Here is a 27,994-nt window from a genome sequence, read left to right as displayed (position 1 = left end):
GATAGGATCTATATGACTATTCAGAGAATTCTATTATAAATTAAATTAACTATTTTACTATTTAAATTAAATCTAATAACTAATATCACTGCACGTGCGCGCGCACACACACACACACACACACACTCAGATTCTAAAATAAAATAATAATAAAAAATCATCTGTAAATGTTAACATACATCCTGTTTGGCTCCACATCTAAATTGAATTGGATATTAAATATATAAAAGACAATCTGTTGCTGAATCTCTCTGTCGCTGATAATCTAGTCTAATTTAAGTTTAATTAAATGCTTTTAGGATGAAGATATGAATATGTTGTGCAGCAGTATTATCTGGTTTAAATTACTCATAATACTCATGATGACACATCCTCAATAAGCGTTCACCCGTGCCGCTGATCACTGCCACCAGTAACGTCTGAGTGAACGAAGGTTAAATTTCTCCCATTCCGACTCATGACGTGCTCTAACCCACCGAAATCACTTGGCACATGATGTTGCAGTGATTATGTATTTTTAAATTCATGCATTAAGCATTGGCATTTCTGAAGGAGTGCAGCGCTCACAGAGTGCCCTAGTGGGTAATTGCATGTGTGCTGGAATGTGTTATGCAGGGCAATGTGGGGCATGATGTCTTTCCTACTCTTGCTTTTATTTACAAAGAATCTAAAAAAAAAAAACAGTAAACAAATGGCATTAAATAATAGAAAACATTTATTTTATTTGGCCATGTGTGTCACACATACCAGGCCAGAGTCTTGGTGAGTGCACACATGTATGACGTTTAGCATACTAGACAAATAAACCAATAGGTCAATAAATAGATTTTAAAAAATGCCATAAAAATCAATCTGTAAATTTTCTTCACTTCTGGATATAGTTTTACCTTTAATTAAAAATCTAATTTGGAGAACAGATGAGTATGAGTGTGTTACCTAAGTACTTTACAATAGTTTAAGTAATTTACAATAGGTTAAAATATTGCCATGATGCCAAAATGATGCCATCAAAGAACATTATGAACTGATAAGGCCTTATTTTTTGATGACATCATCAGTATGCAGTGGGAGGAGCTTATATTGGTTAGCATTAATGAAGTGTACTGTACATTAATTAAGAGGAGGCACTGTTAATTATATCATGTTAAAGCATTTAACACTTTGACTTAATTTTTACTGATTATTAACTGATTAGCTTGTTATGTTATGAAAATAATTGACCAATATTTGAAGACAAATCATAGTAATATATAAAAAATATATAACCAGGAGCTAACATCAATTAGCACATTAAAGTATTTATACTGAGTGAATTAAACAATTAATTACCTTTTTTTTATTGACATCACCAATATACGTACTGGCAAAAAATGGACAAAACTATTGGGACGCCTGACTCATGTATTACTTTTTTTTTTTAAATAATCCACTATGCTAAACTATCCTAAACTATCCAGAGTGGGCTTTCAACAAGATTCTAGAGCATTGCTGTGAGGGTTTGATTGCATTCAGCGACAAGAGCAGCATTAGTAAAGTCAGAATGTTGGAGATCATTCCCGACCTCATCCTCAATTCATCTCAAAAGTGCAGGATAGAGCATTACCATCACCTCAGAGAACACAGTTCCACTTCTCCACTCTCCCCTCTACCCCTTAGCCTGGCATTAGTGTTTATCTGCTTCAGAGAGTTCTATTCTATTGGCAATACTCTCTACAGGGGCTAGAGAAGCTGTGTGAGTGTGTGCATTTGCACATTTGTGTCAGCAATGGGTGCACAGTAGCTATTCTTCACTTTAATTGAAGAACAGTTAAGAAGAGGAATTTCCTCTTTCTTTCTTCTGTAAATTTGCTGTTTTTGAGTGACAAGAGATAATCACTAAAATCAAAAAGTGTCCTACTCAGAACTAATACCAGAAGTGTCAGTAATGGGTGCACCTTAAAGTGGCTAACTGCATTTAGATTTTAGGGTTGTCAACAAACAATTGGATGTAAAGTTTAGCGTTAATTAACATGTTAAACAGTTTAATTCTTTCCCTGATTAACATAATATATTGAGCTTCACAGTTAATGAAAATAAAAATAAAATGAAACACCAGATCTAAAGATGAAAAGATGAAATAGATGAAAAGTTTATGATCAGCTGGATGTGCCATGCATTTGTGGTGATTTGTTTTTATAGTGAACATTTATTACATCATGTGTCCTTAAAGGGTCTGCATAAAACCATGACAACTAGAACCAAACATTCTGTATTGTGTTAATAATGGGTTCCTCAATCAGAGTTGTTCCTTACTCTAAGTAGGGTTAATTAAATGTTAAATTTAAATGGTTCTGTACATTACTGACAATAGACGGTAACATAATGTAACCATCAACCATATCCAAATATCTTTAACTTGGAAATACAGTTACTGGACACAACATATCAAATATTTTAGGCATTTATTCAGTTTATGGCTTTAAATGCCTGATTCACAATTTCATGATTCATGATTTTCTAATTTCATAAAGTACTAAAATGGACTAACATCGTTATACACATACTTTTAATTAAGAACAGTTTAAGGAGATGATTTTCTTGCTTTTAAAGTGTCTATTTAGGAAAAAAAACAAAAACAAAAGTTTTTAAGTGACGAGAGATAATCACTCAAAGCAAAAAGTGTCCTACTTAGAACTAAAACCAGATTTTTTGACAATTCCGTTGACCTTGTTGGTGCTATTTAGAACCTTAATTTTAGGGGTTCTTCAAGCAACCATATACAATAGATATTCCATCGTATAGAAGAACCATTTAAGCAAACAGAGAACAAGTTATGCTTGCTGATGTTTCTTTGAGATTTTATGTATTTAATGATCCCACCATTGCTAGACCTGTCACAAAAAGTATGTTATTACGACTTATTGTACATTATATGGACGGGATTTTAATCGTTTTAATGACCTTGACAAACATTAGTAGTATGTTGTGTGTAGTTAGTGAAGAAAGTCCGTTGAGGTGAATGAGTTGGTAGGTTGATTGCAACAGCAGTTTTTTTTTTATTGGTTTTACTTACTTGCATTCTTACTTTTACTTAAGTTAAAGTTAAAGTTAATTGCTATTTAAATAATCATCCTATTTACATTATCATCATCAAAATATCAGTCTTATATTATTATTATTATTATTATTATTATTATTATTATTATTATACACACAACACACTTAATTATACAATAATATTGTTAATTGCAATTATTTTAAGGACATTATATCATCCAATAAAAAACAATTGTTTTCACTAACTTACTAACTAAATTAAACAGTTTTTTAGGGGTTCTTTACTGCATTAAAACTTATGACATATCAAAAGATTATTTTGATGCTTTAATAAATCTAATGATGGAGAACCTGTTTGAGAGCCTGTACTCTTAAGAAAAGGGTTGTTCCAACCCCCCAAAAAGGGTTAAATGGTTCTTTTCTGTAACTGAGAACTTTTTCTGCACCCTTTAAAAGGTCTTCTTCAAGGATTCTCAATATAGAACCCTTATAAATCAAATACTGCTTCAAGTGGGTTTTCTAAATTATGTGGAACTAGCTATATACTCTACAGGTTCTATGCAAATCCTTGACAACTCAAAAAAAATGTTGATAGGTTTTGGTGGAAAAAAGTTTAATAAATGTTCTATATGAAACTAAAAGTGTTTTACCATCATTATGACTCAAACACTCTTTCATCTGTACTCTATACATACATTTTTCTTGAAATGTAACTTGTATTTTGAGGAAAACAGCATCAACAAAGGGTTCTGCAATTGTTACAAGCCTTGTTTGTGCTACTCCATAGAACCCTTTTATTATTAAGAGTGTAGTTCAGAGCCCTCAGGGTTTAAAGGGTTTGTGCGGTAGTGAATTAGAGGAGGGAGAAGATTACAGTTGTTTGAGGCAGACGGTGTTAAGAGACTTTCCCGCTCCTTTGGCTCAGTTTGTGTTATAAACAGCGGCGTGTTTGAAATAGACTTATATTCTCTCCATTAAAGAAGCCGGGCCCATAAAACCCACAGAGGTGCGATAAATCCATGTTCTTAAAGGCACTTTTATGAGCGCACAGATGGCTGGATAGTGTGTGTTTTTTAATTATGAAAAAGTAGCAACACCCGAGAAACACTTTGTGCATTAATTTGGCTTGCGGTCGTTTCTCTGCGCTGAGTTTATTTTCTCGAAAGACAAGGCTCTTTGTGTGTTCCTATTGTTGTCGAATTTGGACACTCAAATGTTTTGTCTAGTTTTTTTTTCTTGTATAATACATTATATGTCCAAATGTTTGTGGACACCCCTTCTAATTCATGCATTCGGCTACTTTTTACTTTAGTTGAACTTTTAGTGATATGACTGTATGAATGCACACATAACAAAATAAATATACATAAAAGCTTGTTTAGTATTGCCAGTAGAATAGGATAATCATGAACCTGTTGGCACCATTTCTAGCCCACATGCCTGGCATGTGCTAAAGCAATATAAAGCCCCAAGCATTGATCTGTGCAGTAGTGGAATTGTGTTCTCTGGAATGATGATAGTGCTTCATCCAATACTGGAATGGTCACCATGCAACATCCTGACCTCACTAATGCTCTTTTAACTAAAAGCTACCCAATAATCAAATCCTTCAAATCCTTGACTGTTAGCTAGACGTCTGACAGCTCGTCTACAACTCAGGCTCTCAGAAGCTCTGTTTCAGACAGGCCTGTCAATGTATTCCTTCTCAAGTGTAACGTTACATACCCACACTTCCCAAGTGTTATCTTACATAGAGCCAAGAAATGTTTTTAAACCTAAACTATTTGGGAAAATAAACAAAGTGGCAATATTGGCACAGAGAAACTAATAGTTAGAATTAGACCCTTGAGAGGGAAAGAACATTCTGAAGAGTTTATAGAAAAAATAAGAGATGAGAAATGGGCTATTGTTTTGTCATTAAAACGTATGAAGGTGGAAGGAGATACATAGCAAAATCAGCAAATGAAAAAAAATCTATCAGAGTTGATAAAAAAATGTAAGGGTCCTTTTTTGTGCTTTTTAGGCAAGTTGTATTGCATAGCTTCACTTAGGGTGTGTCAGTATATCTTTGCTTTCGTAACATCGAAAAATGTACTTGGCTCAAAAAACACATGTGTTAGGTCTCTTAATGATCATAACTATAAGTGTGTTTTGGGTGTTAAGTGCAACAAATCAATCAGTGTGTCACTTGCCATTCCCTTTAAGAGACAGGTGCGCTCTGATTTTGGGGCATTGCTATGTCAGGGGTGCAGATAGCCGGACGTGTCCAACACTTCTCAGCAGGAGAAACTGTCCTGCTCGTTCACGCTTGTTCACTCTGTTTGTTGTTGGTTATACCACCCTCAGTCAGCTCATTCTGACTCATAGTGTCAATTTTTAACTCTTCAGAAGTTACATGGCTTACATGATGAGGCAAGTTAGTGTTGCTTAAAATGCCAAAGTATCAAATAATTTCTGAAAAGCCTTAAAGGCCTAGAGGCTCTAAAACTGAGAAGTATATGCTTCACACATCAAATTCCTGAATGCTGGCATAGAAAAACAGCCTCAAACTGTTAAAGAAGCAGGACATTGGCTTAAAAGTTTACTTATATCATTTTTAAATGTATCAAAATGTAAGTGTATAGCAAAAAATGCTCTTAAGTATAAACTTTTGTTCCCAAATTTCAGAAGTTATAAAATACTATACTACATATATTTAAATTGTTATTATTGTTTTTTACCTAAATTAAAATGCAAAATGATCACATAAGATAAAAGTAATGTTTTGTTGCTATGTCAAACAAGGAACAAAAAGACAATATATCTGTGCAGGAGTGTTTTATTCACATTACAAATGTTTTATAGGAGTGAGTTTTATTCACATTACAAACAGTTTTTTCAAGTGTTAAGTAACTAAGTAGCCAGTCTAGGTTACACAAGAGCACATTTTAGAAAACTTTAAACGACCACATTGAAAACACAGCTATTTTAACCTGTTGCTAACAAGGCTAAACACAGCCATATGACTACAAAATTTAATTTAAATTAAATATTTCTCCCAATTTACATGGCCATTTACCCAACCCACTCATTAGGACTCCCCCTTTTACTAGTGATGCCCCAACACCAGGAGGGTGAAGACAAGCACATGCTTCCTCTGATACATGTGAAGTCGGTCACCGCCTCTTTTCGAGCTATGCAGCATTGCCGAGTTGCATCACAGCGTGTTTGGAGGAAAGTGTAGCGACTCGGATCTGATACATCAGCTCACAGATTCCTTGTGCTGATCAACATTACCTTTTGGAGTGATGAGAGGAGAGAGCAGCATCTACCCACCCAGAGAGGGCTCCAGTAGCTGAAGGCAAGCTACATGGTCAGGATTCGAACCAGCCATCTCCTGATCATAGTGGCAGTGCTTAGCCCGCTCGACCACTTGGAGCCCTTGGTGCTGTTAACTTGCAGTTTCTGAGTCTGGTAACTCTGATGATCCTAATCCCTGTTTTAAAATAATGCTAGAATGCTAGTACTTTTATGCACCATGCTTCAATAATCATCAACACACATCTATTTATCTATTTGTTTTGCTACAGAAGAATTTAAGGTGGTTGTAAACCAAAATATTATAAATTTAATTAAGTCCATAAATGCTAAAATAAATATTTCCATAGAGTTAAATTGAAGGGCAGCTAGGGTATACATTATGACAAACTTCCTTTTTTTTAGCTTTAATTAGATATTTATTGTATTTTTAGATTTGCATTTTGCAACATAAGCATATTATCCTTGTTACCTTGTATATTCAGATTGGGAACTTTACAGAAAAATCTTTCTAACATTCAATGAATGTCAGCATAAAATCATTTTATTCATAGTCATTTCAAAGCATTTCTATTGGTCCATTTATCAAAACATTTTTTTTGACACAATGTTAAAAAAAACTGCCAGAATCTAATAATACCAAACAGTGAAAAACGAGAAAAATGGAGATAAAAGGATTTTTGACAATAACAATAGGTTTGTGAAATATTAGTCCTGTTTTTTTTTTGTGTGTGTAAAAATGAAACACTCCAGTTGGGCCATTGTGTAGTCACGACAGGCCCAGTTTAAGAGAACAAAGATAAGAGACTGTGAGTGTATTGCAGGTGATATGTTAGGTATGACAGGGTTAATAGCATGTGAATCGTATTATCAGTGGGTTCTTAAGACTCTATGGCTGCTGTCAGTTGCAGTTAGTCATTAATCTGCTGGTTCTCATGTTCTCAATATCCCCTAGTGAGAAATACAGCTGTAAATCTGATTCATCCAGGCTTGAACAAAAAATCCTCACTCTCAAAAACAGAGGGGCAGACAGCTAATGGGTTTAAAGTGATCAGAAATTAATTTTCTCTGAAGATGCTAATTACAAAGTCTAACACGAACCATTATCTGATAAACATTTCCCTTTGTTGCCAGAAGCGCTGTCACGCTGATATGTTTAGTGCCACTATGGAAGATGTTTTGTTTACAAATGAAGCAGAGAACAGCAACAGATCCATATGTGCAAAGGTTAGAGCATCTCGTCATTTTTGACGTGTGGTTGATGTTCTATAAGAAAACAGAAACATATTTATAAATATATACGTGCGTTCCTAGCATCACTGCTGTGCTACCAAACTTGAACTGTGTTGCTGTAGCTAATTAAAACTAGGCAGGCTGACAGTGACAAATTAGCCACCATGCTAATGTTAGTTTAAATACTTATTAAAAGCTCATATTGAAATACATGGTATGTATTAATACTTTTACATCAGACTCACGAATAATGATCTGAGGTGAATATTAATAATAACACACCCTATTTTAGAATTGTAACAAAACAAAGCAACAACAGCTATAGTTTTGTTATGATGGTGGTTTAGCTACATGCCCATCCATTTCTATTGGATTAAGGTCAGGACTTTTACTTGGCCATTCCAAAACAATAACTTTATTATTCTTTAAACATTCGTCTGACTTACACTTTATAGATTTTTGTTTTTTTTTTACCTTTTTTGTCTTTTGTTTCCAGAGTAATGAATATTAACAATTTTTCTTCTGAGGTGTATAGAACTCTCCTTTGTTCATACCGTGAAACCAAAGCAGACTTTAAATAAATCCCTGTACTTAAAGAAAGTGTATCTACTCAAACCTGATTGTCATCCCATTGATTGAAAACACAAAGTCTTGATATAAAAGTATATTTCTTAATGTGTCTAATTGCCAAATGCTTCTGCCTGCTGAACAATAGTTAATTTAATCCAGGAGCAAAGCTGTACAGATTTTTTGGGAGACTTTCCACCTCTGCCCACAATAATTTTAGAATCTTTGGTTTTTACAGCTATACTATATTACAGAAATGTTTTGTTAAAATCTCCACACCTGCTTGTAAGAAACAAAAAAGCAACTAAAACAACTGAATCTGTGGCCTATTAAGGAAATAATAATACTATTAAAATGTAAAATACATTTGTTTTCTACCAAAACATATTTTTAATCTTGTTAAAAGAAAAGTGTAATAACACAGGGAGACAGGGAACTGCATTTATTTCAATGAAATACCTAAATGTCTGCAGTGTTTTGATTTAATATTACAAATAGTGAATAAAGCTTGAGTAAATAAATTGTTCTATATTTTGTAAAATGATGTCACCTGTCAGAAATCTGTGATACTATGAATCTAAGGAGTCTGAAAGTTTTTCAGATTGCTACACATCACACTTCCTGGGCAGAGCTGTGATTAACCATTAACAGGCTTTCAGTTCAGAGGTTCAAAAAGTATTGGAGAAGCCAATCTACTTCAGGAAATGACTTGAGCCAATATCAAATGCTGCCGCGGAGATTGGCCAGGACAATCAAACTGGGGGAAAGCAATGAACATAGCTTTAGAGGAGTTTTTACCTTCATCTTGTGGAGGTTTCCACCTTAATAGTCACGAATAACCAGCATGGTTTTAAATTAGACTCGGACAGAGAACTGCAACAAGAAACAAAGGTTGTTTTTCTTTTTTTTCACATGGAACAAATCACTTTTTAAAAAATATAACATTTTCATTGTATTGAGCCCAGAGTAGTAAAACAGACCTGCCAGTTAGAACAGAGCTTGACTACATAAATCTGTCTTAGAGGGGAATGAAAAAAAAAATAAAAAATAATGTTAATAAAAATAGGCTCTTGTAAAGAGAATAAAAAAAATATACAACATGAGGGACCTTATTATAAGGTAGTGATTAAGCCTAGTTGTAGACAAAATTTTCCTTTCAAAATGCTGTGTGGTCCATGATTAGACCTAATCCCTGTCCTGGAAACTGTCCTTATAAGTGCAAAAAAACTTTAAAAGTTAAGCTTTGAGAGGAAATACATATGTGTAAAGTTTAAAAAATTAATTTTCAGATATTTATACTAAGTAAATGTATTAAAATTACAGTTCTGCTTGTGGGTTTGTTCATTATTTCATACTGTAACACTTCATCAGTGAGTACAGAGCACTAATGACACACTCGTGCAGTTCAAGATTAAAAAGGGATCAAGGTGGCAGAGAGGGAGAGTTTAAAAATAGCATGTTCATAATGCACTTGGCGGAGTGTAAACACAGACACTAAGACAAACACGGAGGGGTTCAATGTCTTGTCTGGATTTATATCAGACTTTATATCAGTCTAATCCCTACAGAGCTGTCTGCTGTTTCTCTCCACAGTGCCATCGAATATGACAGTTTCTTTACCACTTTAACTGAGTGTTCCTAACAGAAGAGCCATATACACTACAAGCATGCACAGCTTAGCAAGGTAAATATGCTTCATGCCTACACAATGTGCTGTTTGCTGAGGTTTCTACTGAAACAGAGAGAGAAAGCACTGTTTGTGAGGCTCTAAACAAACTGCTTATGTTTGTCGTGGCATGCTACAGATGTCAGGTTGTCTTTCATAATAAATTATACAACAGTTAATTCCGACCTCATAATCTGATTGGTTGAGAAGTGTTCTAGCCGTGCTGATGTATGTGATAACATCACGGCCTTCTCACACTAAACCTAAATCACTCCGCCCACGCATTGCCGAGTAACGGCGTATATACACAGGACAGCTTTGATTCATCAACGGCACCCGCAGCAGCGTTAGCTTAGCACAGGCTAGCACTCAGCCGCGGCACGAAAATCGAAAATCGCTCGGCTACTGCCTTCTGACAGCCAAAACGTCAATGCTGAGCTAAAACCAACACCACTCAGCAAAACAAGCATAAATGCTCAAAAATGTGCAGTTTTCACCTGAAGACGACTCCTCTGAGCAGGAGAGGAGAGTATTAGCGTTATTTCACGGTCCTAACGTTACCATCTCCACTTATTCCCAATTTTGATTTCAAGCTAACTTTCGTGGTGTTAGTCTGTATGAACCATACACCGTTTTGTAGTTAAGTTTCAGTTCTGTTACAGTTGTTGTGAACTACATTTTGGTGGAAGGCACAGTCCATATTAAAGCATATTCATTCTGAATTTCTTAAAGTTGTTTGATTTATTTTTTTTTATTCATTTTGTAAAAAAAAAAAAAAAAAAAAATGTTGTGCAAAAGCAATAAAACACTCCCTCTCGTGTTCTATTGCTTAAATAACACTGTGGTCAGATTTGAAAAAAACCTGTCTAGATATTTAGAGGTTTTGTAATGGATGTCTTGTTTGACAGGCTTAAAAATGAATATTAATGTTATTAGAGCTTAATTCTGTGTATTAATCTTATTAGAACTTCAATTTGAATTACAGTCTCTCATTAGCATTGAATATTAATAACACACTCACAGTAGTTTACATAAAACAAAATGGCTGAAGCTTGAGAGTTTTTTTTTCTTTTTGAAAAATTAAAAGTAGTCATATGGAAAAAATTAAGTACAATTCAGAACACCCAGATCCCTTTGACAACCCGTCAGAAAGCCACGCCTTTGACAACCGTGTAAATGAAGGCCAATCTTGCACTTATTAACATGTTAACATTATCGTCACTTTTGTGGTATTTTTATAACTCTGTTTCAGCAGTGAAACCTGTGTCTGACTGCTTCTCAGCTCAAGGGTGTCTTTGTCTTGAGTTTTTTTTTTTTAGCACAAATTAAGGATATAAAGCATTTAATCCACTTAATTCACTCTGCATAGGGATGTGCTGTTAAATACTTTAACATCAATAGCCATCGTCAAAATAAAAGTTGCACCCAGAGGAAATAAACTGACAGAATGAAATGTGAGGAGTCATACCAGACTGTAGGGGAATGACTTTTGTTTTGGTGGAAATGAGCAATGAAATTGTGTTTGTCATGCATCACACATCCAGAGGACATGGTGTCTTGGCGTGGGGTACACTTCCTTACGATACTAGATCACCTATGGTCTTGATCACAGAAACTTTGACATCCCGATATTACATTAATGAGGTCCTGCACCCAGGGGCCCTACCTTTCTCTGAATGCACACACCGGTGTGCTGTTCCAACAGACCAAGCTTGTCCACAAACTGCTGCCACTGAACCACACTGCTGCCACACTGTCCCTCCTACTATCCTCAGATTTACTAAAACCCTTTATTCCCTGAATCAATATGATCCCAGCGATTCAATCCTCTAGAAAATTAGTATAATTAAACTTAAATAAACATGTTAGCAAACTTTATTTGCCAGTTATTTTATATTTATTCAAAAAGTTATCAGCGGTCCTGGCATCATTGTAATGTTTTATTAGTATTATATAAGTTTTACAAATGTTATGTTTTTAGTTTAGGGCCTAAAGTGATGGGACAGTTTAGAGAAAGATTATAAAACTGAATGTTATAGTGACCTCAACATTATTACCACACAAATGTGTGCAAAATATTGATATGTCTTGTGTTTAATGCAAATAAACCATCCTTAATAAAACAGACATTGAAATTGAATAATTTGAAACATTTAATATGTATGCATTGTCTTCATCAAATTAAGAAATGACAGTAAATATGAATCAGAAAACTAGTATCAACCATTTTTAACAGACTTTAAACATTAAATGGGGTCAAATTGACCCCAAAGATAATAGGAGGGTTAAAGAGCTTAAAGACACAGATGCTATGCCAGCCAACTGCAGACCACCAGACCAATCCCTGATGAACATGTGTGGGATGCAATCATGCTGCATTCCACCACTACCACAAAGACACTATTAGGAACCTCTACCTCTAGGAACTTCATACGGAGATGCCTTGAATGTGTTACACGTGCATTACACATTTATTACTACATGTTTATTATAATTGATTAATTGATTGTTCCTGGTAACTAGGGGTGTGTTTAAAAATATATATTTTTCGATTTAAATCGATCTTCATTTGAATGATCTGATATCGATTCATATACACCCGAGCTTAATCCTTAGAATTAACCCATTTTCCCTGTATATGTGTACAGTTTTAATGTCTTTTAATGTGTTTTATCTCTGGAGACCATCCTTTTTCGAGCACAATCCTCTGGGGCTGGGGTGAGCTGGAGCATTCGGGATGGTGCCCAGGAATCGCACTGCGGGGGAGTTTCTGTACAAAGTCATTTTCTTCTGTATTTCCACTTAATGCTGCCTGTGTTTATCAAACTACTGCATTTAACACTGTTTTAAGTTGTTTTCCAGTGCTGTTTTCGCATGTACTTTATTTAAAGTAAGACCTGACCGGCTAAAGCTACCGTTAGCTTAGCGGGTTAGCCAATTCACCGGGGAAGCTAATCCCCCTTCAGCTGTTTTTCTGAGTACCAAATGGAGCTGGTGCGCTAAGCTAAACCCCGCCGGTGGATGAGCAGCATCACGCGGTCAGACAGTGTTTAACAGGTTTAACTGTTAGATGAAAAAACTGTAGATTAACCTGTAACTTGAGTGATTTAATGTGTAAATAGTGGAATTATGATTGTGTTCTCTATGAAGCACTGTTACTGATTTAGATCATTTTTTCTCCAAGGGATGAACACCATTATTGGGCCGGGGAACAGGCTCTTATAAGGGGGGAGAAGAGCTCCGCTCAGACCGGCTGCTTTTTTCCTTTCCTCTCTCTTAACATTATTACTTTTGCTTATTGTCTTTATTGTCACTTTGCTTATTGTAGTATCACATCACATCTTAACTAGTGGTTAAAGGTAAATTTCCCACTTTTATTTGCAAATAAATAATAAATACGTGAAGCCTGTTATGTTTTTGTTATATGTAACTAAAATGTCTGTATATACGTTTATACAGTGTTGTTGAAAAATGATGGCCTTCAAAGGCTCATTCATTTTCTGGAATCATGTTATATTTTACCCACACATAAACATTTGAGTAAAGTGGTCATTCCTGACCTGTATAGAGATATAAAGCACAGTGTCTCAATTAACTACATGATGTTAAATCATATTAAAAAGAATGTAACTGTTGTGTTACGACTTTATAGTATAAATAATGGAAGTTTGAGTGTTTCTTGTATAATTACATTTCATATTCAAACTACAATTTTTATTGTAACTGAAATTTTCATAAATGAATCGATTTTGAATTGAATCGGGACCTTGTGAATCAGGATCGAATTGAACTGGGTAATCAGTGGTGATACCCACCCCTACTGGTAACCTTTATCTTCTTTTAGATAATCATTGCAATTCAACACTTCCTTCTGGGTACAACAGTTTTGGTAACAATTTATTTGACAATTTTATTTGAGTTTTGCCTGTGCAAATTGCTGCTTCTCCTTCTTAGTAAGCTCCCTGCTGTCTTAGATTAAAGAATATAGTGGCTGATGCAAGAGACAGCGGTCACTCCTACAAAAGAGACAGACGTCACATCCTAGACATGCGAATGAAAGGGCAAAAGGAAATTCTGAATTAAGTCCATGGCCACTGAAGCCGTTTTTGCCTGCAGCATTCTAATGAAGTTTGAGGAGAGCTTTTGGCACACGTACAGGCACGAAACAGAAAAGCTGCACTCTTTTTGGGTACAAGTGATTTGAATTTTGCTGCAAGTTACTGTCAAATTCTCTGATTCTGGTGCATCTGGTTAGCCAAAAGGCAAGCGCATTAACTCTCACAGCCCGTTTGAAATCAGTTAACATGTACTGTATCTTTAGCATGAAAAATCATTGGCATAATATTCACATGCCTGTACATATATCTACAGCAATACATGCCCTTAACAAATCATCAGCTGAATTTTAATAAGCAAAGAGCAGGTGTAGCCAGGGGCAATGTAATAATAGCAAGGTTGGGCTGGGTTGTCGGACAACTCTTTGGTGCATCTGCGAGTGCTAATGAAACGGCACTTCATGCATTAATACAGGCCCTGCAGAAATCACAGAGCTTTCTCAAGCTACAGGACCGGCCATTCTAAAAAAAGCTGAGAGCTGGACTAATTCCCTGCACGTTCTCCATATTCAAGACAGCGTTTGATTTCTCGAGCCATGTCAAATCCCATTGATCCATGTCATGAACCTTGGCCAGTGCTGCTGTATGGTGGCGCCAGGCTTTTGGTGTGGGTTAACCTAAGGAGGGATTGGTCAATCTGTTCTGTGTAGTAAAACACAAATTTTAGCAACAGTTTCATTTTTGGTGTATCTCTATGATCAATCTCTCCATTTTTTTTATCTGGTTGAAAAACATAAGAAGGACTTTGCAGTCAGCATTATTATTAATTTAAACAATAATATCAGTGATATTAGTGTGTCTTAATAAAGAAAATGTAGAGTGATTGCCCATCTTTTAAATCAATTTTTCTCTCTACATACAATATCATTTAAAAGTTTGGATACACCTTAAATTCAATTTTATACATATTTATTTAATTTTTTTTTTACTATTTTCTGCATTGTAGATTAATACTAAAGTCATCCAAACTATGAATAAAAACATGTTTTAGTATTTAGTAGACCAACAAGTATGCCTTATTAAGAGTTAATTACTAGAATTTCTTGCCCTCTTACTTTGTTTGACACCATTCATTGTGTTGTAAGAGGTAAAGTTGTTATACAGTGAATAGCCATCAAAAATATTACGATGAAACTGGCTCTCATCAGGACCATCCCAGGAAAGGAAGAAAGGACCTCTGTTGTACTGGATCATCATCAGAGTTACAGCACCTCACCTAAATGCTTTGTATTTTTGAGTGTTTTTATTTGTTTAACACTAATGGTCCTGCACACGAACACTTATCCATTTGAGTACTTTCAAATGGAAATGATTCTCCATATGGAAGAGCCGGTGCGTTCCTCCGAACATGCTGGCTGCTAGGGATGCTGCATTGATGGCAGTTTAAAAAGAGGAGGTTGTTGACATTACATGTATCGCAGGAGACATGTGCTTGCCTTCACTCTTCTAATATTAGCAGCATTGTAAATGATAGGGGGTTTTAGTAAGTGGTTGGGTTAAATTGGCTAAACTGGCTAAAAATTGGGTAAAAAAAAAGATAAAAAAAACTGTCACCACGTTAACAGTTATTCTAAATTATATCCCTAACACCCACAATACCATTTACTGTAAATCCATCATCTTACAGCTTAAGATCCAGGTGGCATGCGTGCTTGTGAAATGACAGTTTTCCCCTAAAAGTGTGCACCATGTATTCTCTGTTTCACCACAGAACACTAAATAGTTTGGTACGAATACACTAATTAATAATCCCCGATTTTGCGCAGTAGTTGATGTGATTATTATTTTTGTTTCCAAAGATATCAACAAGAATAGAGGCTGTTTACATTCTATTCAAAGACATTCTTAACAATGAAATTTCATATTATGCTACTGATTTACTAGATACAGTAACTAGGTTACTCAGCATCTCACACCGCAATAACATAACTCCCACTGCACATCCATTTCTATACATAAACCATGACACTCAAACTGAACTCAACTGAATCCTTAAATGGTTCATTGCAGATTGTTATTTAATGATCCTTTAAAAATAGATCTAAAGGGGTTCATGGAACCTTTTCAGTACTATGTAGAACCCTTTTGCTAAAAAGATTGTACTGCAGGCAACCAGCGTGAACACCAGCCGTTTTTCTTTTTTTCTTTTTTTTTACAGTGGCCAATTATACAGTAGTTGTGTTTGTTTTATTTTTGTAGCATTCGGCAGATCTGTTCACACTTCACTTCACTTCACAAACCATAACAACCATAACATCCAACCAGTGGTGGCCTACATTTTAATGCTGACATCACATCCGCAAACATACTCAGATAATTGTCATATATTCAAAGACTGAGAACACACTCTATTCAATTCTTAAATTGATGTACTCATATTGTTCCCCTCCCTAAGTCATACTAGTCTTGAATTGTGCCTTCTTTAAAAAGCAGCTCATAAGTTCAGCATAAAGGCCAGAATTTAACTGCTCTAGGCATGTTTGTGACATGAGGAAAATTATTAAACCATATCAAAACAGATACGAGTGGTACGAGTGGATCAGCAACAGCAGTGCTGCTGAAGTTATTAAACATTTTACTGTAAATGCTGGACTGAGTATACCAATCGTAAATATCCGGTAAATAGCAACCTGTGATCAGCACCCCGTGGGCGTCCTGTGGGCAGTGTCCTGAGTACAGTGTTCTGTTGGCAATGTCCGTGGACAGCGTCCAATTGACAGTGTCCTGTGTACAGCGTCCTCTGGGCAGCATAGTGTTGGGTGTTCTGTGGGCATTGTCCTGTGTACAATGTTTAGTTGACATCATCCTGTTGGCCGCATCCTGTGGGCAGTGTTCTGTTGGCAGCATCCTGTGGGCAGTGTCCTGTTGTCTGTGTCCTGTGGGCAGTGTCCTAGTGTCCTATAGGCAGTGTCCTGTAGGCAGTGTCCTGTGGGCAGAGTTTTATTGGCAGCATCCTGTGGGCAGTGTCCTGTGGGCAGCATCCTGTGGGCAGAGTCTTATTGGCAGGATCCTGTGGGCAGTGTCCTTTTTGCACTGTCCTGTTGTCGACATCTTGTGGGCAGTGTTCTGTTGTCAGTGTTTTGTTGTTGGTGACCTGTGGGTAGTGTCCTGTTGGCACTGTCCTGTTGTCAACATATTGTAGGCAGTGTCCTGTGGGCAGTATCCTGTAGGCAGTGTCCTGTGGGCAGCATCTTGTGGGCAGAGTCTTATTGGCAGCATCCTGTGGGCAGTGTCCTGTTGGCACTGCCCTGTTGTCGACATGTTGTGGGCAGTGTTCTGTTGTCAGTGTTTTGTTGTTGGTGACCTGTGGGTAGTGTCCTGTTGACACTGTCCTGTTGTCAACATATTGTGTGCAGTGTCCTGTGGGCAGCATTCTGTAGGCAGTGTCCTGTGGGCACAATTTAGGATTGGGGATGATCAACAGAAACTGTGCAGCAACAGATGAGCTGCACTGTACATCTACAAGCGGACTAGCTAGGTAGGAGTGTCTAATAGAATGTACTGTGAGTGAACACAGTGATTAAAAACTCCAGCAGCACTGCTGTGTCCAATCCACACTTACGAGCACAACACACACTAATACACCAGCAACACGCCTGTGTAACCGCAGTGCTGAGAATGAGCCACCTTCCATATAATAGCTCCTGACTACTGAAAAACAGGGTAAAATTATTAAAATAATGTATGAAGAAAAACAGAAGGACTACAGGGTGAAATTATAGAACTATGTAGTTTATTTACATGCTTAGTGACGCTAATAAAATGGACAGTGACTGTAGAAAACAAGGTTTCCATAATTGGCTGACTTTATTGTATATTCCAAATATATTTAGATCTATTTAGCCGATGACAGTCTTGTGATTTAGTTTTTAATGCTGTGAATTAAACTTTGATCACTCTTTAATCGCGGTGAATTCCGGTGAGGGTTAATCTATTTCTTTGTGAATCACTTTAAGAGAGGATTTTGATAATGTGCGGTTATGGAGAACAGCGGGACGACTGCTTCTTAGTAGATCCCTTCCCTCTTTGTGAATTTTGACGGGTTTGTCTAATCAAAGTCCCCTCCGCACATCCTGGCCCACTTCTACGGAGCTTCCCATCTGCTTTGACAATCTGGTTTGATGGGATTCAGTTGTGTGTGTGTGTTTTTTGCCTCACTCTTATCTCTGCTGCTTGATGTTTGGGAGCTTTCTCTGTGTGTAGTGCAGCAGAAACTTGGGAGCCATCACAAGCCTGAATATCAACACATATAACACATCTGAAGGATGTTATGTCAGGAGGCATGAAGAGTCCAACTGTGCTCACAGTCACTCACCATTTTATTAGAAACACCTACCTTTGTGCTTCCACTCACTTGCCACTTTATTAGAACCTCATGTCTTGTACTTCCATTCACTGGCCATATATTTTTGTTTTATGATTTTGGTCTATTATTGTATTCCTTTTCTATTCTTTTTAAATTAATGTGTTTTCTTTTATTATTTCTTTTTCTTTTATAGTTTTTCGTTGTTACTCATTTATAGTTAGCTTTTTTATGTGTTTAGTTTTACGTATTCATCTGTAGTTGCCTTTTATCGTTTTTATTAGCTTGGATTTTCTTCCCTATGATTTTATGATTCCTACTCTTAAATTACTATTTCTATCTTACTCGTTTTATAACTTATTTTATAATATCTTATATATCTTGTTAAAATGCAGGGTCTTTTATTTATTTATTTATTTATTTATTTATTATTTTTCTTTGATCATTCCTTCCCCTTTGTATTGGCTCAGCTACCCTGTAAATGAGGGCTGTGAATAAAGCTTGATTAGATTAGATTATTAGAAGCCCCTGTCTTGTGCTTTTACTTGTCTATCTATCACCTTGTGCTAACATTTACTTGCTTATTTATTAGAAACATCCATGACAAAAACACATACAATAAACCAGTGGCGTGCAGTGAATATAGTGGGTACCACTTCTGCACCACCAGTCAGAACACCTATTATTGTGAATTAGTTTCTGCATTGAAGGAGAGCCTTTAAAAAGGCTTTTTAATATGATATGACACAATATCTGTCTCATTTGCAGTCGCAATTTCATGATAGTTAGCTAACTATTAAAATAATAAAGCATGAGCTCCGCTTATGAAAAAGAAACGCGTACACCTTCATCACAGCGCTGAGAAGGGGTTAGACAGCCATGGCCCCGCCCCTGTAGTGAAAATCATGAATCTGATTGGTTAGACTGTCCTTCGACTTTGCTAATAGCCTCATTACTACACCCTTCAAAAAATCAGGAGAAGAGTCCACGAGCAGACACGTGAGCAGAAGCTATTTTAAAAAGCTTTGATTGGCTAAAACCACTGTCAGTCAGATAAGAGTCCAATAGCAAGTAAAAAACACAGACTTTATTATTTAATGCTTTAAATTAATTGTTGTTTTTTACTTTAGCTAATTTATAAAATAAATTCTTACACTTACAGTAGCTATGATATATATTTCCTGATTAAAAATTATGTAATTATTTAAATGCACTTATTGTCACTCCTTCTCTGAAGAGTTAGAAGGGCCTCACTGCACACCACTGCAATAAACCTGTACTTACATGCCACTTTATTAAACACACATATTTATCTCTACAGAACTTGTAGGATATCTCATGCCAGATACCACAGATATCATCTTCAAAATATCACATCATCCTGCTAAGGTTTGTTTGGATAATCTGATTATTAGAAATTTCTAAGCTATTGCCAAGCTATTGCCTGGTCTAATTGTTTTTGATAAACCACTGATTACACATTTTACATAACAACGTTTTACATAACTCCAGGAGAATCATTGTGCATGCCTTTTTTATTATTATTTTTTGCTTCATGCTTGTAATCATCATTCCTGCACACACTGGCCTGACAGCATGAAGCAACAAAGGAAAAGTTCACCCCACTCTCTCTGAGGAATAAGTGTGGCTGTCTGCGTGCATTCTGTCAGCAACTCTGACACCATCTTCAGATGTTTCAGTTCTTCACTTCTCTCCTCCATGCAGCTCTCCCCTGATGGAATGAGAAAGAGAGAGAGAGAGGGAGAGAGAGAGATATACAGGGGGAGAGTTGTTTTGTTCTGGCAATTTTAATATTCTTTTGTGTTCTCACTGTTTGCAGCTCTCTCTTTTAGATCACAAAAGTTGCGGAGCACTTTTTTTTTTTTTTTCCTCCACGCAAAGCTGGTACGGTGGCGTCTGTGTGTTTCTCTCCCCACTGAGAGAATGCTACCAGCCACACACTCTTTGTGTCTCTCTTTCTCTCAATGTCTCCATCTTAACTCCCCTCCTTTCTTCATCCGCTCTTTCCCTCCACATCACTTTTCCTTCTGACTCCACTTCACAGAGGTTCAGGGAATGTGGGGACTCTTTCTCTTTTTTTCCTTCATTTCCTTTTCTCTTCCCCTCTTTATTCTGTCGGAGCAGAGAACAGGGGGAAGCATGTATTGGAGAAATCTCCAGGTCCTCGGCACCATGCTGCAGCTTCTGCAGGATACCCAGACTCCCTGCTTGTCACTGCTTCACCTGAGCCTCTACACACGTACACTCTCAAACATCTCCCTCCACTACACACACACACACACACACACTCTTGGTGTCAGGCCATATGATTATCCTTCACAAGATATGCTCATGTGTAAGCTTAAAAAAAAACTTCCCCATAAATCCCTTCATAGAATCATCATGTTGTGAAAAATCCAATTTAACCTTAATGAGAGACTGTAATAAAATATACTCCCTGTTTAGTTTTGGTTGCGTATTTCTTCAAATAGATGGACAAAATGTTTTTGTAAACTTCTGAGTTTATTAAACATCAATGAAGATTAATGAGCCCCTCCCAGAAGAAGAAATGTAGGCCCAAGCCATGAAATTACGTCTATGTAACTATGTTTCACAAATGAAATGGCTTGTTTGAGATCATAAGCAGATCCATCTTTTTCTTTTTTACAAAACTTTCGCTTTTCCATCATTTTGGCAAAATTTCACATTTGTCTCATCAAGCCATAATCATTCCACAGGTTCCTCCAATGTACTTTTAACATTTTCTCTTTTTAATTAGTGGTTTGTATCTTCTGGTGAAGCCAGAACAGTAGATTTTGAGCCCCTGAGTCCTCCCCTCTCGAGTTTGTTGCTGATGTCTGCTTTTGTTTTCCTTGGTCTACCTGTTCAACATCTGTTACTTAGTAGACCAGTGATGACTTTCTTCTTCAGGGCATTTCAAACAGTTGTTCTGGCTATGGACAATATTTGTGTAATGGCTCTGACTCAATTTCCATTATCTCGGAGGTTAACAATTGCTTGTTTTTCACCCATAGACAGATCTCTGTTTTTATGTTTAAACAATGAATGTAACAGGACATGCCGATGCAACAAAATTCACCTGGGGAATGTACGTTTGCACTAATTATCAAACAAAACTGTTGTACCCAGATAGAATGAAACAACTGACAGGAATGAAATTGTGTAGGTAGTCATGCCAAACTGTGAAGGAGTGACTCAGAATGGCATCTTTGCTTTTATCTTTGTGGAGACAACCAGAAAACCTGTGTGTAGAGGCACCATGATCAGCATCAAGGTCAACCGCTTATTGTCACATGTAACACGTCCAGAAGACCTGGTGTCATGGTGTGGAGCGCAATTTTGTACAATGGCAGATCACATTTGGTCTTCATTACAGGCATTTTGTTAGCCCAAAGTTACGTTAATGAGGTCCTGCAACCAGTGGCCCTACCTTTACTAATTGCACACTTTGAAGCACAAATTCAACATAGATGTTATGCTATTGTCAGCAGCATTGCCAGACCTATCCCAAAATAAAAATGTGTGGGAATCTATTGGATGTGCTGTCAACAATTCCCCCCTACTACAAAATCTGCAGGAACTGCATAGGAGAAATTATCACAAGACACCATTTGGAACCTCTACAATTCCATGCAAGACATCAGTTACTCATGCGTTACACATACATTGCACATGTGTTACTCACTACTTCTAAATATGTAGTTTAAATAAATGTGAAAGAGTAGCCTAAGTTTTTATTTTTTTATTGTTCCTGATAACCTGTCTTTGCTTATCAACTTATCTGACAATAACTATGCATTATTATAGGTTGTGTATACATTAATATTTTTCCAACAGCGTTTGTTTGACTTGTAAAGCAAAACATTTTGCTATGTCTAACTGACCTATAAACGCATGTGCAATTACATAACCTATACAATTGTAATTAATATGTAACAATGCATACTTTACCAATAGCTACACTGTTATTACATAGATTGTTTACATGTAACTACACAGTTATTAGAGGCACTAATTCCAGCTCACTAATATTAACAGCAGCTTAAAAAAATTGCTGTTGCAAACATCAGACCATTCACTGGTCATTTTGTAGGTATTAATTCAATCCTTATACAGCCATCCAGAACAGCATAACAGCATGACCTGGTCCTCTCTGGGTGGGTAAAATTGTGCTCCCTGCCCATCAACTAGCATTTCTAATAAGCACTGGCAACTGCTAAATGATATAACGGTATTAGCAGTTAGCATTCTCCTCCAAATGTGTTGAGCTCCAGTGTTGCTGCATTTGTGGCAGGTTTTTGAATGTAATTCAGAAAAGGGAATGTGCTAGCCTTCATCTTTCCAGTACTGGTAGCATCATATGTTAGGGGGGGTCCTAATAAGTTGGGGGACAGAAAATTTCCTACATTTTGTGTAGTTGTGTGCCGAAAGTCTGTAAAAAAGGCAAGGGAGATTTAATTTTGCATGACATGCTTGCTTACTGACATATTGATGTGCCTACTTACGCTGTTCTATTTTAAATCATGTTCGCATGATGAAACTCCACAGACTTAACGTGCTTCATCTTCAAATAACCATCCATCATTTCTAGTAAGGCAAGAACACAAGTTCAGCTGAATGTGTTCTTTTTAAAAATGAACACAGAGTACCATCGACTAGTTTATGAAGGTCTGTGTTGTGTAATGCGATATTTACAAGCCTCTCCCAAGGTTTATGGGCTTTGTGTGTGTGTGTGTGTGTGTGTATGCATGTGTGAGTGTCTATGTCATTACAGACATTTCCCAGGCGTTCCATCAAAGCAGTAATTAAATAATGTAAAAGGGACAAAGAGACGGGGCTCCTCTTTTCTCCCTGCAGCTGCAGGTAGCTGGTATTTCATATCTATTTGTCATTCTTTTTAATACAGCATCTAATCCTTATCCTCTTCCCTACCAGCTCCTTCCGACCAACAGCTCTCCCTGGTGGATCAAATCAGTAGACTAAGAACATGCAAACAGTCCAAATTGGCTTCCAGGAGTGCTAAAATCAATCTAAGCTGAAAATTACAGGAAGAGAAGCCTTGAAATGTTTGAAGAGAAGTGCCGGGGCTGTTTGCAGTTACGCGAGAAGCTACATGCCATCATCCACCAGATTTAATCACTGTCCGCAGCCACAGAAAAGAGAGAGGCCTTATTTTCTTCTTTCATCTTCACCATGTTGAACGGTGCTCTGCATATTTGTACAATATTAGCTAAAGTACAAGTAAAAAGTACAGTTTATCTGCCAATAATGTCCAACTTCTCAGTATCTACACTTATTGGTAAATTGATTAGACCCATCTACCTCATAGCTTTACTTTATAGCCATACAGTGGCTTGAAACATTATTCATACCCCTTCAACCACAAACCTAAATGTATTTTATTGAGACTTTAATTGAAATACCAACACAAACGTATCACATATTTGTGGAGTTGAATAAAAATTATACATGGTTTTCAAAATTTTAATCAAATAAAAATCTGAAAAGTGTGACCTACACACAGGCCCCTTTACTCTTAAACCCCTAAATAGATTCCAAGTCAGTTAATTGCCTTTAAAAGTCACTTAATTAGTCAGTAGAGTCCAGTTGTGTGTAATTTAGTCTCAGTATTAATACAGCTGTTCTGTGAAGGTCTTAATGGTCAGAGATAAAGTTGTGAAGAACTTTAAAGCAGGGTTAGGTTATTCCAATCCATTATTCAAAAAAATAGAAAAAGTATTTTACAATTTCAAACCTACCAAGACATGGATCAATCAAGGAAAGCACTGGTCAGAGAAGAAGCCAAGAGGCACATGGTCACTCTGAAGGATTTGGTGTGAAAATCTGGATTTGGTAATGTACTTTGCACTTTTACACCTACTGTACCAACAAAAAAATATCCAGACAAGGTTAACTACCCATGTCAGTGTTCAGCACAATTAGATCTGTTATCATGACTATGGAACACAATGAAGTTCCAGATCACAGCAGACAGGGTGGAACACTTGTGCAGCACTTTAATTTAACAGATGAGTGTTTAAATCAGGGTTGAAGGTGGATCTAATATACGATTTTAGATAGATTTTAGTATTTATATTTACCCTGTTTTTGGGTGGGACTTTTTTGAGGTGCTATGTATGGTATAGATTTTAAATAAATGTAATATATTAGAATATGTGGAATTCCTTTATATTTAGTTTATACTTGTTGCAAATTAAAATTCATGTGCCATATACATACTGACCATTTTTTTTTATAATCAAGAACAAGATGGATGGTCACAAGCCATCAAACCAAACTGAACCTGCTTGAATTTTTGCTCCAGTAGTAGAATAAGTTTACCCAAAAGCAAAGTGAAAGACTGGTGGGTAGCATGCCAAGATGCATAAAAATTGTGATTAAAAATCAGGGTTCGTCCACCAAATATGGATTTCTGAGCTTGTATTGTTGTTTACTAATTAATTTGTACTTGTGAAAACTTTTATTTGTGGTCTGAAAGCACTGTTTCTTTGTTGTTAGTTTGATCAATTTTAATTTTCTGCAAATTAATCCTTTCAATGACAATAATTTTATTTAGAATTTGGGAAAAATGTTGTATAAAACAACAATGTTCATTTGACCCAAACATATACCTATAAATAGTAAAGTCAAAGAAACTGATCATTTTGAAGTGGTCTATTGTTTTTTTAAGCTGTATGTTTAGATAAACTATACTATTTTGAAATTCATTACTTTTTATTAGACAAATAAAATAGCCTATGTCATTACCTGAAGAATTATGCAATTATTTATTTATTTTTATGAGCAGAACTACTCTGCTTCATGAGATCTGAAACCAACAATCAATATTAAACCACAATTATTTGGTACTTCTAGGATTTGATGATCTTGGCCTGAGCATCCAGATATGAATATGAATATACCCCTCTTCGTGCTGTTTTTATTTAGGCTGTACTCAGGCAGTGGATTTGGACAGGTTTAGAGTAGCTTTGTTATTAGACAGCGTATAGAGGGGGGAAATCTCAGTGGCTGTAAAGTTTCTCAGCACACAGGTGCTCCTCTGTACTTTGTTAAGCTAAGTGATGGGGCATGGCGGGGTTGATCTGTTGAGAAGACGGTGCACATCATTAGCGCAGTTCAGAAGGCTCCATTGCCTCCGGGGAGGAGACGACAGTTCATCAGAGCCCTTGGGGTTACCTTCCTTTTCAAATATGTAAATCAAAGGGTGCTGGAGAGAATATGAATAAAATAAGATGAAATGCTTTCATAGCTCTTTTTTATTTTTTCTTTCTTTAGAAATATAATTGTCCTTCCTCCTCTAAACTAACCATGATTAACCCTCAGAAGTCACAGACTTAACAAATCATGCTGTAATTTTAAATGAATTATTACTGACTGAAACTGTGGGGAGGGTGTAGACTCTCAAACTTTCAATCTGTACCACATTAGTCTTTATATGTACTTTATTATGACTTGCATTTAGTATGGTAGATATTATTTTTCTGGTGGTTATGATAAACAGACCAATATAAATAGAGCTAAATGGCTTGTAGTTCATCTTTTTGAATGAACTATAAGTGAAGTTACACCATAATTGCATATTTGTGAGATGGACTATGCTCCAGACTCCTCCTACTCAGGCCTATATACTGTATACCCCCATCCACCACCACCCCTTCTCCACCCTTCTCTCTAATACTCACCCCAGCTGTTGGTTGGGTGGGTGCACCCCATACACCCAACTAAAAGCTAATCTGAATTACAGATTAAAGGTTGTTGAGTAGTTCTTCCTGATCGAATTCATACATGCAAACTAAAAGTTAAAAAGTTTGATTTTCCTTCTCTTGAAAAGTACTTTTTTTGTGCATGACAGTAATGATACTGAAGTGAAATTATCTATGTAAATCATGTTAAGAACCAGTATATTAAATAATCTCAGTTGTCAATTGTAAAGATCCCACATTCAGGAGAAATTGCCCATGATTTATGGAGAGATTTAGTCTCTACCTTATATGGTAAATGGTTTTATCATTCAGACTATGAAGAAACACATAGGGAATCATGTAGTTAAAAGAGTTTAGGTGATGAACTCGTCCTGTAACAGAGGGAACTCTTGGTCCTCCTTTCCTTGGGATGGTCCTGATGAGCACCTGTTTCATCATATCTTTTTTGATGATGTTTTTGACTGCGCTTGAGGATACTTTCTTGTGATCAAGTTTTTTTTTGTTTTTTTTTGATTGACTGACTTTCTTAAAGTCATTTTTTCTTTAATTTACTCAAATAGAGCTATTCACTGTATACATATTCTTTCTCTTCACAACACAACTGATGCTCTCAAACATATTAAGAGGTGCAAGACCTTTATCTAATTAACTCTTGACAAGTTTAGCACAGCTGTTACCTGAAAGCAATTACAGGTGAGAAAATCCAGCCAAGATGTGCAAAGCTGTCATCTGGTTTGTTTAACACTTTTTCGTTTACGAAATAATTCCATAGTTTGGATGACTTTAGTGTTAATCTACAATGGAGAACATTAATTTTTTTTTTTTAAACTTTTGATTGGTACTGTAATTCATCATAGATTTAACCATGAGTAAACATTGAAATGCCAGGGTGTACTTTTAATATTAATACTATGTTACTAATGCAAATGTATGCAAAAACATATGGTTGATTTGTGTATTTTGCATGTGAAAACAACAGCAATAACTAAAAATGTCTAATGATGATGGAAAGGTTCAGTCGGATGGATGAGCTGGATGTGTTCCGGATGCAAAAGTGGTGAAATCGAACTGCACATTGACTTCCAGGCATTTTCAAATGACTGAACCGTCTGTGGATGGCCCAGGCATGCTTAGAGATGCAGAAAAAAATGAAAAAATGAAAGAAAAATACAAACATATTGATTAAATCTCACACCAGAGACTGCGGAGCTGTTTTCATGTTGCTGTTTGCGAGGTAAAGCCTTGTAAGAGAAAAATGAAATCCCATATTATCAGAGGACAAACATGTTTCAACATCTTTCATTGCACACAGAGATACATTCACGTCATGCAGAGTTCACTGTTCTACTATAACTGACAAGGACTTTGACCAGTTAGTGCCATGACTGCAGCCTTTCAGCAGATGATCACTTTTCTGTACATCAGAAAGGGAGATAAAGGATTACATTAGCATTGAGGTCTTGTTTTTTTTCCAGTCTTGCTGCATGTGAGAATGGAAGCACTTTTCTATTGTCAAGTAAATTACAAACACAGGAAAAAAGGGAAAATGGTGCACTTCTATAAATATGTCCCCTAATCGTGCCTTTTTGTGCAGTCTTTTGGTTCCTTTTGTAGCTTTTAGCTTCAGATACTTTTCAGTGTTATTTCACGAACGTGGCGCTTGCAGACGCCGCCGGGTTCTTTGGATTCACCTCAATTTTCGGCGAGAAATGTGGAACAGTAATACTGCAGAAATGTGTGACGTGAGCCGTGCTGGCTCTCAGAGAACAGAACAGTGGCTGTGTGATCCAGGCAAGTACACAAAGCTCATCCACATGGGAGTCTTTGTCAATGCTAATTGGCCCACCAACCCCTAGCAGTGAAGTGGAACACCATTTTCTACACACAACACTTGTTAACCAGCAAGTCCAGCTCTGAGAGATCAGCTTCGAGCTCCACGGCGTCTTGGGAGGCGTTTAACCTGCAATTCGGCTCCAGCATCGGTGGCTTTAGAGTCTGGAGCCTCTGAAACCTCCCCAGAGCTGCTGTTACA

The 27,994-nt window shown here is 36.6% G+C and overlaps 1 protein-coding gene across 1 annotated transcript in view; it reads right to left on the bottom strand.

Moving 5' to 3' along the window:
- LOC125805974 (uncharacterized) overlaps nt 1-27,994 on the bottom strand; it is a 216,150-nt gene that overhangs the window by 9,160 nt on the left and 178,996 nt on the right. The gene's annotated exons all lie outside the window — the stretch shown is intronic.

The sequence above is a fragment of the Astyanax mexicanus genome, chromosome 1, assembly GCF_023375975.1.
Source record: "Astyanax mexicanus isolate ESR-SI-001 chromosome 1, AstMex3_surface, whole genome shotgun sequence".
NCBI classification, from domain to species: domain Eukaryota; kingdom Metazoa; phylum Chordata; class Actinopteri; order Characiformes; family Acestrorhamphidae; genus Astyanax; species Astyanax mexicanus.
This window is presented reverse-complemented; position numbering and strand designations above follow the sequence as displayed.